This window comes from Macadamia integrifolia, chromosome 5, assembly GCF_013358625.1.
Source record: "Macadamia integrifolia cultivar HAES 741 chromosome 5, SCU_Mint_v3, whole genome shotgun sequence".
Classification (NCBI taxonomy): Eukaryota; Viridiplantae; Streptophyta; class Magnoliopsida; order Proteales; family Proteaceae; genus Macadamia; species Macadamia integrifolia.
This window is the reverse complement of record NC_056561.1, coordinates 44493607-44506470: the sequence shown is the minus strand read 5'-3', so window position 1 is coordinate 44506470 and position 12864 is coordinate 44493607. Positions and strand designations below refer to the sequence as shown.

Sequence of the window (12864 nt, the reverse complement as noted above, 5' to 3'; positions counted from 1 at the left end):
GAATGGAGTCAAAATTTGGTTTAGGTTGTTTATCTTACTCTGTTTAACCTGGTTTCTGTATATGGGCAAACCAAGGGGGAGCAGGGAGACCATAAAAGATTAAATTCGCTTTTTCTGGTCTAACTCATGTTCATTTGTTACAAGGGAGTATTATAAGGAGAAATGGGAGTATGCGGGTAAGCTTATTAATACCTTTATAAGCCATTTGGTTGTGGTGTAGATTATGATAAGGAGAAATGGGAGTCTGCAGGTATGATTATTAATACCTTTGTTGGCCATTTTTATTTTCAGTGGGCCTGCATTTGTCAGTACATGCAAGTGCTTTGGGAATTCAATGTACCCTTGTACTTAAAATTGATTTTCTAGATCTTTAATTGAATACTTTATTTATAAGCACTTTGCTCTAATCTTTTATCCCTGTTGTTAACAAAGCTCACTGCTCATAGATCCCTCTCCCCTCTCCCTATCACAATACTCTTTCCTTTCCCTTCCCCTCCAAAAAAAAAGTGACAAATCACATGTCTATGAATGGGCTGGAATTTAGATGGGCTTACACCATGGCTAACTCATGGGTCCAAAACACCGTACAAGTCCATCTTTTGAACCCATTATATTGGATACACGATTATTAGTGTGTCTCTTTCAAACATTTTGATCCAAGGTCCACTTTGCAAACACTTACTTCTCCCATAGTTGTCTCTCTAGCTCTTGTGTTAATATTCATGGCCAAAACTGTCCTGCCCCATCCTTGAAGTGTTTGAAAGTAGCAACTTTTAAGACAATTTTGCACCACCTTGTGCTGCAAAGATGCGACTATATAACCATGCACTATGTTATAGGTTTGCTTTTACTGTTATATTTAATGATATCTTGTATTCTTGTTTGTGAGCAGTTGTGTTGACTGCAGTCACAGAACTAGCCAATGGAAAACCAAAGTTCTACTCTACTCCTGATATAATTGCTTTCTGAAGGAAATGGCATTACCAACCAATCATATTTTGTTGTTCTCAACAAGGTGAGAATTTATAGTTTAAGTCAGTCTTACTGGGATATAATGCCTGCTGAAGATAATGGATCATTGTATTGGTTCTCTGATTATGTTGATTCCTTGGATTGTTATGTAGCTCTTTTTCATTATATTCCTCTACATGTTCATGTATTTCTGCTGTACATTAATTCTATTATTCTTATCTTATAATTCTAGTTGGTATCTTTCGTTTGTCATTTCACGTGGTTAGATTGTAACACTGGCTGAAGACTTACTGACCAATTAGGGAGTGAATGAAATGCCAACCATATAAACCAGAAGAGAAGGAACATCAGCAGAACTTATCACCAAAGATTCAAGCACATCATTCTCTACTTTTTTAGAATTTCAGGTGTTCTGCTCAAGTTGTTAGCTTAGAAAAGCTACACAAGCCTCCTTGACCCTGCATGATAAGTAACTTACTCTTTCCAGAATCCAGTTATGAATGTAAAAGAGGGGGGAGATATGTAACAACTTAGCTTGTGCAGAATTAATGGACAAAAAAGGAACTGCTCTACTACGTAAGGTCTTGAGGTGCTAAGCCGGGTCTCAGGCTTGTGCACTTTGAGCCGGGTCTCGGGATTTCCTCGCGGATGAGATATTCTTTTACCGACCAGTTTTGGTCGGCCTTTCTTTCCTCACAAATGAGGTCCTCTTTTGCCAACCATTGGGGTTGGCTTAGCCATTTTGTGCGGATGAGTTTTTTTACTGACCGGTTTGGGTTGGCCTTTCTTTCCTCATGAATGAGGTCTTCTTTTGTCGACATTGGGGTCGGCTCGTCCTTTCTTTGTGGGTGAGATCTTCTTTTGCTGCCAATTGGGGTTGGCCTTTCTTTCCTCTTGCATAAAGTCTTCTTTTGTCACCAATTGGTGTCGACCTTTCTTTCCTTATGAATGAGGTCTTCTTTTCCACCAATTGGGGTCGTCTCATCCTTTCCTTGTGGATGAGATCTTCTTTTACCTACCAATTCGGGTCGGCTTGTCCTTCTCTCGTGGATGAGATCTTTACCAACCAGTTCGGGTCGGCCTTTCTCTTCTCATGAATAAGGTCTCTTTTTTTTCTCTAGACTATTGGGGTCGGCCTTTCTTCAGTAGGATGATCCCGTTCTTGATTCTCACCTTTGTTAATCTGTTATGCTCGGCTTGGTCTCATTGTTCCGGATGGGGTGATTATCAAGACAACCTTGTTCAGATCCTTAGGATTATGTCATGATTGATTCTTCAACTGCTATTGCAGCTTGTCCTATAGATTGTTTCTCCCCGCTTCATGAGATGTCGGTGTTGTAGCTTGCTAACGTAGTTCAAAAATCAAGGTAGCTATTGGCAGGCAAGTTACCTCTCTCCGTCCTGATTAAAAAATGGATTCTCGACTCAGCAGCCAGAACAGACAGGATGCCTGTCTCTTGGAATTTTGGTTGTCTTGTTTGGATCAGGGCTGGGGCGTATGCCAGGTAACTTAGAAAAGGATAGGCATGATTCAATGACTCGAAATTGCTTCTTTCATTTCACGAGAATCAGATTCAACTTCCCCAGATAGAGATAGTTGCCCGGGTGAGAGGCGAATGGGAATGCCTTAAAGGGGTTGTACCCTTATCTATACAACATTAGGCCTATCCAATCTTACCTTTCAAAGCCAATCCAAATAATAAGGAAGGGCTTTATAGAGTTTGTGATTCTCCAAAGCCCATAAAAGTCAGCGTTGGAAACATTACATGTTGGTGATGTTCTTACTAATTGGTATTTCCCCTCCCTTGTTGGTGCGTATGATTACCTTTTGACCTTTATGGGGTTGTGAGGCACTATCAAGCATCAACGTCTTCGACTACCCCACAGACAATGCCAATTTGTTGGGTAAAAATTGACCCGTTGATCTTCCTTGCAAGACTTGGTACTCCATGCTAGACTTGCACGAAAGAGCAGACAAAGGAGAGCTAGGTTGACCTGACGGGGGACCCTCCATTGCCTAAATCTGATTTCTTCAACAACAGATACTCAAGATATTTTTTTTTTATGAAATGATCCATCTCCTTTTTGGGGGACTTACCTTGATATTTATAGGCAGTGAATGAACAGAGGCGGTTGAGGAGAGTCCTATTTTACCAAGTAGTTCACTCTTATTAGGATAACTTTTGGAAAAGTCCCATTAGGTAAGTGTTATCTTATTTGTTAGGATATCTCCTAGCGATATGATCTGCTGAGCTGACGATAAGATCAATTAAGCTGGTAAAGAGTGTTCCTTAGGATTGTCCCCGCAATCGTCGTTATCTTATCAGATCTTTAGGGAGGTGATCTGACGGGTAGGCAATGTAGATAGGCGATTTGAGAGGTTGGCTTGGCCATGGATAATCTAAGGGGTCGGGTTTCCCAGGGTTGACTTGGATGGTCGGCTTGGCTAAGGATGATCCAAGGGACTGGCATTTTACCCTCATCATAAGACCCCCACTCCTTCAGGGTGAGACCCGTAGGTCAGCTTTTAGGAGTTCAACAAGGATTATACACTCGGGTCATGTTATGAATCTTTAGTTCAATGTAGACATCTTTGTTTACTTTTGATTTTTAACAATTGTCTTTTCGTACCGAACTTCAAAGTTGGGCTTTTGAGTGCCGACCACTAAAGAAATGTTGGCTTGGTTTTTCAGACCTTAGAACGTAAGGTCTTTGGTCGCTGAGGTTTAGTCTTATGCACCTTTAAGCGTAAGGTCCTTGCTCAAGCTGAGGCTTGATCATGAGGTGTTGAGTCGTGGCTCAAACTTACGTGCCTTAGTGCGTAAAGTCTTTAGGTGTCGAGTTAAGGCTCGGGCTTACTTGCCTTAGTTCGTAAAGTCTTGAGGTGTTGAGCCGGGGCTTGGGCTTGAGTGCCTTAGTACGTAAGGTCTTGAGGTGTTGAGCCGGGGCTTGGGCTTGAGTGCCTTAGTACGTAAGGTCTTGAGGTGTCGAGCCGGGGTTAGGGCTTGTCTGCCTTAGTGCGTATGGTGTTGAGGTACCGATCTGAGGCTCGGATATGCGTGCCTTATTGGGTAAAGTCTTGAGGTTCCGAGTTAAGGCTCAAGCTTGCAAGCCTTTATGCGTAAGGTATTAAGGTGCCGATCCAGGGCTCCGGTTTGCATGCCTTAGTGCTTAAGGTCTTAAGGTGCTGAGCCGGGGCTCAGGCTTATGTGCCTTAGTGTGCAAGGTCTTGAGATGTCGAGCCGGGGCTCAGGCTTACGTCCCTTATTGCGTAACGTCTTGAGGTGCCGAGTTGAGGCTCGGGCTACGAGCCTTTGTGCCTAAGGTTTTGAGGTGCCGAGTTGGGGCTTGGGCTTGCTGGCCTTAATGCGTAAGGTCTTGAGGTGCCGAGCCGGGGATCAAGCTTGTGTGCCTTAATGTGTAAGGTCTTGAGCTGCTGAGCTAGGGCTCGGGTTTGCGTGCCTTAGTGCGTAAAGTCTTGAGATACTGAGCCTCGGCTTGGGCTTACGAGGTTTTGTACGTAAGGTCTTGAGGTGCTGAGCCGAGGCTCGGGCTTTATACGCCTTGAGCTGGGGCTTGGCTTTATGTGCCTTCGTGCGTAAGGTTTTGAGGTTCCGAGCTGGGGCTTAGGCTTATGTGCCTAACTGCGTAAGGTCTTGAGGTGTCAAATCGGGGCTCAGGCTTGTGCGCCTTGCGCTTGGGCTTGGGCTTACATGCTTTAGTGCGTAAGGCCTTAAGGTTCTGAGTTGGAGCTTGGGCTTGTACGCCACCCTGAGCCAGGGCTCGGGCTTGTATGCCTCAGTGCGTAAAGTCTTGAGGTGCCAAGTTGGGGCTCGGGCTTGCGTGTATTAGTGCATTAGGTCTTAAGCTGCTTAGCCAGGTCTTGGGCTTGTGCGCCTTGACCTAGGGGTTGGGTTTGTGGGCCTTAAGCTAGGGCTCTGGCTTGTGCGCCTCAAGCCGGGGCTCGAGCTTTCGTGCCTTAGTGTGTAAGGTCTCAAAGTGTTAAGGTTCAGACTTACGTGCCTTAGTGCATAAATTCTTGAGGTGTTGGCTTGGGATTGTGTGTCTTAGAGCGTAAGGTCTTGAGGTGCCTTGAGCCAGGGCTTAGACTTGCTTGCCTTAGTATGTAAGGTCTTGAGGTGTCGGGCCGGGGCTAGGGCTTACGTGCCTTAGTGCGTATGGTGTTGAGGTGCCGAGTCGAGGCTCGGGCTTACGTGCCTTACTGCATTAGGTCTTGAGGTGCCGAGCTGAGGCTCAAGCTTTCGAGCCTTTGTGCGTAAGATATTGAGGTGCCGAGTAAGGGCTTTGGCTTGCGTACCTTAGTGCTTAAGGTTCTGGGGTGCTGAGTCGGGGCTCAGGTTTGTATGCCTTAGTGGGTAAGGTCCTGAGGTGCCGAGCTGGGGCTCAAGCTTATGTGCCTTAGTGCATAAGGTCTTGAAGTGTTGAGCCGGGGCTCAGGCTTGCATGCCCTAGTATGTAAGGTCTTGAGGTGCCGAGTTGGGACTCGGGCTTGCTTGCCTTAGTGTGTAAGGTCTTAAGGTGCCGAGCCGGGGCTCGAGCTTATTTGTTTTAGTGTGTAAGTTCTTGAGGTGTTGAGCTGGGGCTCGAGCTTGCGTGCCTTAGTGAGTAAGGTCTTGAGATGGCGAGCCGAGGCTCGAGCTTGCGAGGTTTTGTGCATAAGGTGTTAAGGTGCCTAGCCGAGGCTTGGGTTTTGTGCGCCTTAAGCCAGGGCTTGGGTTTTCGTGCCTTAATGCGTAGGGTTTTGAGGTGCCGAGCCGGGGCTTAGGCTTGCGTGCCTAACTGCTTAAGGTCTTGAGGTGTCGAGTAGGGGCTCAGGCTTATGCGCCTTGAGCCGGGGCTTGGGCTTGCGTGCTTTAGTGAGTAAGATCTCAAATTGTCGAGTCGAGGCTCGGGCTTATGCTCATTGAGCCTAGACTCAGGCTGTGTGCCTTAGTGCGTAAGGTCTTGAGGTGCCGAGCCGGGGCTCGGGCTGTGTGCCTTAGTGCATAGGTTTTGAGTTGCCTAGCCAAGGCTTGTGCTTATGCGCCTTGGGGCTCGGGCTTATGTGCCTTGGGGATGGGGCTTGCGTGCCTTAGTGCGTAAGGCTTTGAGGTGCCGAACCGAGTCTTGGGTTTACGTGCCTTAGTGCGTAAGGTCTTAAGGTGTTGAGTTGAGGCTCGGACTTACGTGCTTTAGCGCATAAATTCTTGAGGTGTCGGGTTGAGGTTCGGGCTTACGTGCCTTAGTGCGTAAGGTCTTGAGGTGCCTTGAGCCAGGGCTCAGGTTTATGTGCCTTAGTTTGTAAAGTCTATAGGTGTCGAGCTGGGGCTTGGGCTTATGTGCCTTAGTGCATAAGGTCTTGAGGTGCCTGGTCGGGGCTTGGCTTGCGTGCTTTAGTGTGTAAAGTCTTGAGGTGCCGAGCCGAGGCTTAGCCTTACTAACCTTTGTGCGTAAGGTTTTGAGGTGCTGAGCTAGTTCTCGGGCTTGTACGCCTTAAGGTGGGGCTCGGGGTTACATGCCTTAGTGCGTAAGGTCTTGAGGTGCCGAGCCGGGGCTTGAGCTTGTGTTTCTTAGTGCATAAGGTTTTGAGGTGCTGAGTCGGGACTCGGGATTATGTGCCTTTGTGAGTAAGGTCTTGAGGTGCCTTGAGCCAAGGCTCAGGCTTGCATGCCTTGAGCCGGGTCTCAGGCTTGCGTGCATTGGTGTGTAATATTTTGAGGTGCCAAGCCGAGGCTTGGGCTTGTGCGCCTTAATCCGGGGCTCGGGCTTTCCTCACGGATGAGATATTCTTTTACCGGCCAGTTCTAGTTGGCCTTTCTGACCTTCTTTTGCCGACCATTGGGGTTGGCTTAGCCCTTCCGTGCGGATGAGTTCTTTTACCGACCAGTTTGGGTCAGCCTTTCTTTCCTCACAAATGATGTCTTCTTTTGCCGACATTGGGTTGGCTCGTCCTTCCCTCGTGAATGTGATCTTCTTTTGCTTAATTCTAGTGTTTAGAGGGTTAGGCTTGGCTTAGTGGTTGGGTTGGTTTATTGCCACCTTGTGGTAGTGGGTTCAAGTCAAGGAAACAGCGTCTGTGCGAAGCCGGGGTAAGGCTTTGTATGTCTGCCACTTCCCAAACCCTGTTTCACGGAAGCCTCGTGCACTGGGACCCTTTTTTACTTCTATTATTTCCACTGGGTCATTCTGATTTTCCTTATGAATCATTGCTTATTTTTAGCGACTAATCCCTCTGTATTTCAATTTGATGACGATCACTTCTTTATATTAATATGTGTCTGCTTCATATTTTTACATTGTCAACACCTTCTATTTTCTTTTGAATTTGAAGGTACCTATTTATCTCACATATTTTCTTCTCTTAATAGTTATGGTCTTAATTGTTATCTTGTATTTGAGTGATTTTAAAGTTGACCTATGCACAAGTGCTATTTTAAATCGAGTTGCGCTTATTTCGCCACTGGTCTATGAGAAGAAAAGGTTGTTCAATGACCTGTTTACTGCTAAAGGTACATCTGTCCTAAGGTTATTTAAGAATGTTTAGTTTTGTATTTTCAGAGCTGGATTTTTATATAAGTTAACATTTTACTTCCTCATCCTTCTTGCTAAACAAGGCTACATTTAATGGGTACAGTGCACTGATAATTTCTGGAAATATAAAAGTATTTTGTCGTACACGGCTGCTATTTGAAGGTGAAGGCTCATCAATAGTTGAGTTTCCTGATAATTTCACCATCTGAATTAACACTGGTGTTGATTCTTTATCCAATCCAAAGATGGACTTCGAATTTGATAGGGTGTATGCACTACATGTTGGGCAAGGTGAGAGAGCATAAGTTGCTTTTTGTTGTTTGCTTTTCTTTATAACCTACATTTCCATAATTCCTTTTTTTTTTTTCTTCTGAACTCAAGTATTATGTATGTTAATTGCAGCTAATATAGGATTTTCAGCATATTGATTATGTGAAAATATTATGCAGGGGAGCTCTTCTATGATGTTCAGCCATTTGTGCAGTCAGCTTTGGATGGCTATAATGTTTCTATATTTGCTTATGGGCAAGCTCGTTCTGGAAAGACACATACCATGGTCTCTCTTTCACTCAGTCTTGCTTTGACTCCCCGGGGACTCCTGGGTACTGTTATCTTACGTTGTCTGTGTGTTTGAGGCATCTATGCCATGCATCTTGGCTTATTCTGACCAAACCTGTCTTGCAGGAAGGATTTAGTTATGATCGTGGTCTGTATGTTTGAAATTTTGAGGAGATGTTTGATTTATCCAACTCAGATACGACTTCTGCGTCTCGGTTTAATTTTTATGTTACAATAGTTGAGTTCTACAATGAACATGTACCATTCACTTTCATATTTTCTCAGTGACATGGATACCTTAGGCATGTTCTGTTAGTTGTTTGTTGCATGGTTAGTGGAATTTATAATATTCTCATTTGCTGATAGTGGCTAGTGCTTCATGGTTTGAGTCAGTCTTCAGTATCGGGGAAATGATATTGCAAAATTCAACATTTTGAGTTTGATGGTTTTAACTTTAGTCTGGAAACTGTTATTTTATGCTATTTTTATAATATTAATTCTATTTATTTTGCTTCTTTGACATCTTGTACAACATAAGATCTGGCTCATGTTCGTTTTTTTCATTGTTCTTATACACGTTTGTAATTTGGTTTTAATTTATATCTGTTTTCCTCTCCAAAAGTGCTTTCCTGCGTTACCGTGTCCCTTTGTGTTGTCAAATGTTATCATATTTGACTCTTTGGCTATCATATTTTCAGGGTTATCACTATTCATAGACACTATAGCAATTCGATCACAAGGGAAAATTTGTACAGCAAGCTTTCTTTTGTTGATTTGCTGGAAGTGAAGGTTTGATGGTGGAAGATGCTAGTGGAGAGTATGTAACGGAGTTGCTGCATGTGACCAATTCACTCTTAGCATGAGTTTTTGGAACCATGATCTGGTATTTCTTTCTTCTCGTTAGATTCTATTTGGTGACCTATACAGTGGAGAATGCAGTCCTTATGGAGTGCCTCTATTTGGTGATCTATACAGTGGAGAATGCAGTCCTTATTGGAGTGCCTCTTTTTGAGTGTTTTCCTGACTTAGCATTTTGCGTTTTAGGAGAATGCTTGTATCTCATACGTCAATTAAGTGTTTTTTACTGACAACTTTTGCATTAAATCAGAATTTTATCATTTATTTTAACCATTCTTTGTTTTTATACCTCTTTATGATGATGAAGGATTTCTAACTGAAGAAAACAGGGAATTTTCTGTTCGCTTGTAGCTGAAAGAATTATTATGAAAGTACTTAATTGAGTATTTGTAGGTTGAAGTTGGTCCTAGAATCAACTGACAAACAGTCTGAGCATTTGGTTAATGTGAGAAATCTTAGGTGAAACTCTTAAATTGCTATATATCCAGTAGCAATTGGGTTGGGCCTATAATCTTCGCAAAAAGAGTACTGGGTTGGTTTCTAAAGTTTTATTTGGGTAGGGATGGGGTGGGGGAGGAGGTAAATGGTTGGCTGTGCACCATGGAATGGGATGTTGCAGTTAGGTTAAAGGGTGGTTTAAGAATCTAAGTTTTAAGGAACCTAGGAGGAGGAGTAGGAGGGAGTCTTACCAAGGTTCAGCCTAAGGTTTCATAAGTCTTAGCAATTTGTTCGCTAATCCTTGTTTTGGATTAAAATGTGTTTGTGAACTCTCCTTGGCTTCTGGAAAGTTTGTTGCTTGCATATCCAGTGGCTAGATTGGTTATTCCGGAATATGTATCCAGCAGCTGGATTGGGTGTCTTGGCCTTTGGCTTATGCAAAGGTTGATGCTTATGTATCCAGCCAGTAGCCATTGTATCCATTTATCTCTTTGGAGGAAAACTCAAAACACATCGAGTTGTCTGGAGGACCGAGATTGCCATCCTTTGTTGAGGTCACATGCTTTAGCAGGACTACATCCATGACCTCTTTCAATTTCAATGCTGGTAGTACTTTGCATGCTCGAATTGATGTAGGACAAGCCATGATGGGTACCATAGATTTAATATAGAGCTTGGGTTCCGGAGAATGTGTGGCCCATGAAGGTGAAACTGACCATGCCATGAACCAAACAAGCCATGTTGGGGTACACCGGATTTAATATAGAGCTAGGGTTCCGGAGAATGTCTAGCCCATGAAGGTGAAACTGACATTGCCATGAGCCAAACCAAGTAACTGGCAAAGAAAAAATAACTAAAACAGCTGTGCTGGTTGCGGAAAAAGATATGCACAGTGGCACCAACACTGCTCGAACTGGGGTTAGTGTTTGGGAAAAGGATGGAATAGGTAATGTTGTATGAAAATCAAGGTTTTGGCGCAGTTGTGTTTCAGGCTGGAATTGGTTCTGCCATGAGTGGATAAGAAATAGGAAGTATTGGAGAACAGTCTTAGGATTAGGGTTTTGATGTTTTAGTGTCTTACCAAAAAAAAAAAAAAAAAGTAAAATAAAATAAAAAAAAGAAAAGAAAAGAAAAGACTACGGTTTTGATGGCGGGAGAGTGGTGAAGGTTAGGGTTGATGGGAGCAAGTTACGGTGGTGATTTGGTGGTATTCTGATGGAGAGAAGAAGAAGATGAAGTAAGGTACTAGAAGTTGCTAGGCACAATTGCTGAAATTTCATGAACAAGACCTTAGGAACATGATCTTGAATTGTGGGTGTGATTGCACGCACATCCCACCTAAAAAATTCATCATTTATTTGATCTGCATCATCTCACTTCATAAATTTATCTTTCTGTTTGGCTAGTGTGAACAAAAACAATGTAAATAATGGGCTTTCCAACAATCATTATTGGATTCTTGTGGTTAAATAATTCATTACCAAGAGGAGAAGAATATACAAGGGGGAAAAAGGGGGGGGGGTAGCAACATGAGAACCAACCCGATGGAGCCGATTACACTAACAAGAATTAACACAAACTAAACTGGAGCAAAATGGGGCGGGGGACACCAGCTTCCTTAAGGCAGGGTGAATGAGGTCAACCTGCAGGTTCCAAGAAGTAATGATGTGGAAATTTTTTGGGGAAATAGAGACAGGGCGGGGGTTAAGGGCATGAATGCCATGGGCTTTAGAGGTAACAGCAAAGTAGATTGCTTTCCAAATTCTATTCGGAGATCTAGATTTAGGGGTCCATCTACGAATGTTATGCTCCATCCAAAGATGGTTGATAGTAGCGTGCATAGTTTTTAAGGTGCTGCTAAGGCGTCGCCTTACCAGCGCCTTGGCGCTGATGCGATCTAGAGATGGTAAGGCAGTGCTCCGCCTTACGTGAAGTGGCACCTTATGGGTTTTTTTTTTTTTAAACACATTTTAAAATTACTCGGTGAAGATTCCAAATATAGATTTTTTTATTGGTAGGTGTGTGATTTTGTTAACACTTGAGATGTATGGGATCAACTTTACTCCACAAAAAATAACCAAAACAAACAAAACAAAAACACGATTCACAAACAGAGTTTGGATTTTGTCAAGGGTTTTAAGAAAGGGCTTTGAGAAGGAATCAAGGAACAAGGAAGAACCACTGATCTAGGCGACCATTTTGCTCCGACAGCGGTGAGTTTGCTCTGGCAGCAGAGAGCTTCATTCTTCTTTGACAGGAGTAGAAATATAGTAGATACCTTTAGGGCTTAGGCACTCATTTTGGTATCATAGAGATAAGTATAATAAATACTTGTTTTTTTATTTCTTTTCTTTATATTTATAATTTTTTTTCATAATTATGTATTTATATTATATGTTAATATGTTATGATGATTGATGATTGATGATTGATGATTGATGAACTTAGTTTATTCACTTTATTGATTTGTTTTTTTTATGAATATCTTACATTGGTATGAATAAGAACCTTTAATATTTATTTAACATATGAGTAATAGGATTCAACTAGGATTTGAGCCAAATAGATTGGTTTTATAAAAAAATTTCACAGGAATACTTTAGTCAATCAGGCGATGCTTTATGCCCGCCTTATCACTAAGGCGCTCCGAAAGACCCTCAAACGCCTCCGTCGCTTTACCGCCTTAAAAACTATGGTAGCACGGAAAGCCAATTTTCCCCATAGTGTCACAAATTGAAGGGCTTGAGAATGTTATGTCAATCCAAATGCATTCTCAGTCAAAAGGGAAGATGGTTCTAGGATTTGGCCAACATTTAGAGAGAAAAGATTTCCAAACAAGAGAGGAGAAGGGGCAGGAGAAGAAAAGGTGAGGAATATCTTCACCCAAGGTGCAAAGACAGTAGGAAGGGTTAATAGGGATGAGACGGTGGATGAGGAAGGATTGGGTGGGAAGACCATAGTTGTCACGGCATTGCCAAGGTGCCAATTAGGCATCCCGGCTGTTTAGAGTAAGCTAATCGGTTGACCGATTAGGTTCACCCACATTAATCGACCGCCAAGGGTCAATTGGCGTCGCCAAATCGTCCCTGGCGACGATTAATGTGGGTGAACCAATAAATCGGTCACCATTTTGTATTTTTTTTTAAAAGTTATTATTGTTAATTAATAAATTGATTCTATTTTTAATAATGTTATTGGCAGGTGTAAATTGATTCTCTTTCTAATAATGCTATTGGCAGTGGCACTTAGCAGGGATAAAAATGTAAATTAAGACCATTAACTTGTACCAAGGGGAAAAAAATGTCACTTAAAAAACAAAGAAAGTCGCAACCCTTCTTCAACCTTTGAACCCTAAGTGAACTAGTGAAGATGGAAGAGGGAAGACTCTCATTTGCTCCGGCGTCGCTGCTCCCTTGCTCCGGCGTCGCTAGGTATGTTCTTTTAATCTTCTCTTCTTCTCTTCTTTTTTCTGGTTTATACTTTATTGCCTCTTTCTCTTCTTTTTTT

The 12864-nt window shown here is 42.8% G+C and overlaps 1 pseudogene; it reads left to right on the top strand.

Moving 5' to 3' along the window:
* The window catches only part of LOC122078100, a 16334-nt pseudogene extending 6890 nt beyond the window's left edge, over positions 1 to 9444 (top strand).
* The last annotated feature ends 3420 nt before the right edge of the window (positions 9445 to 12864 follow it).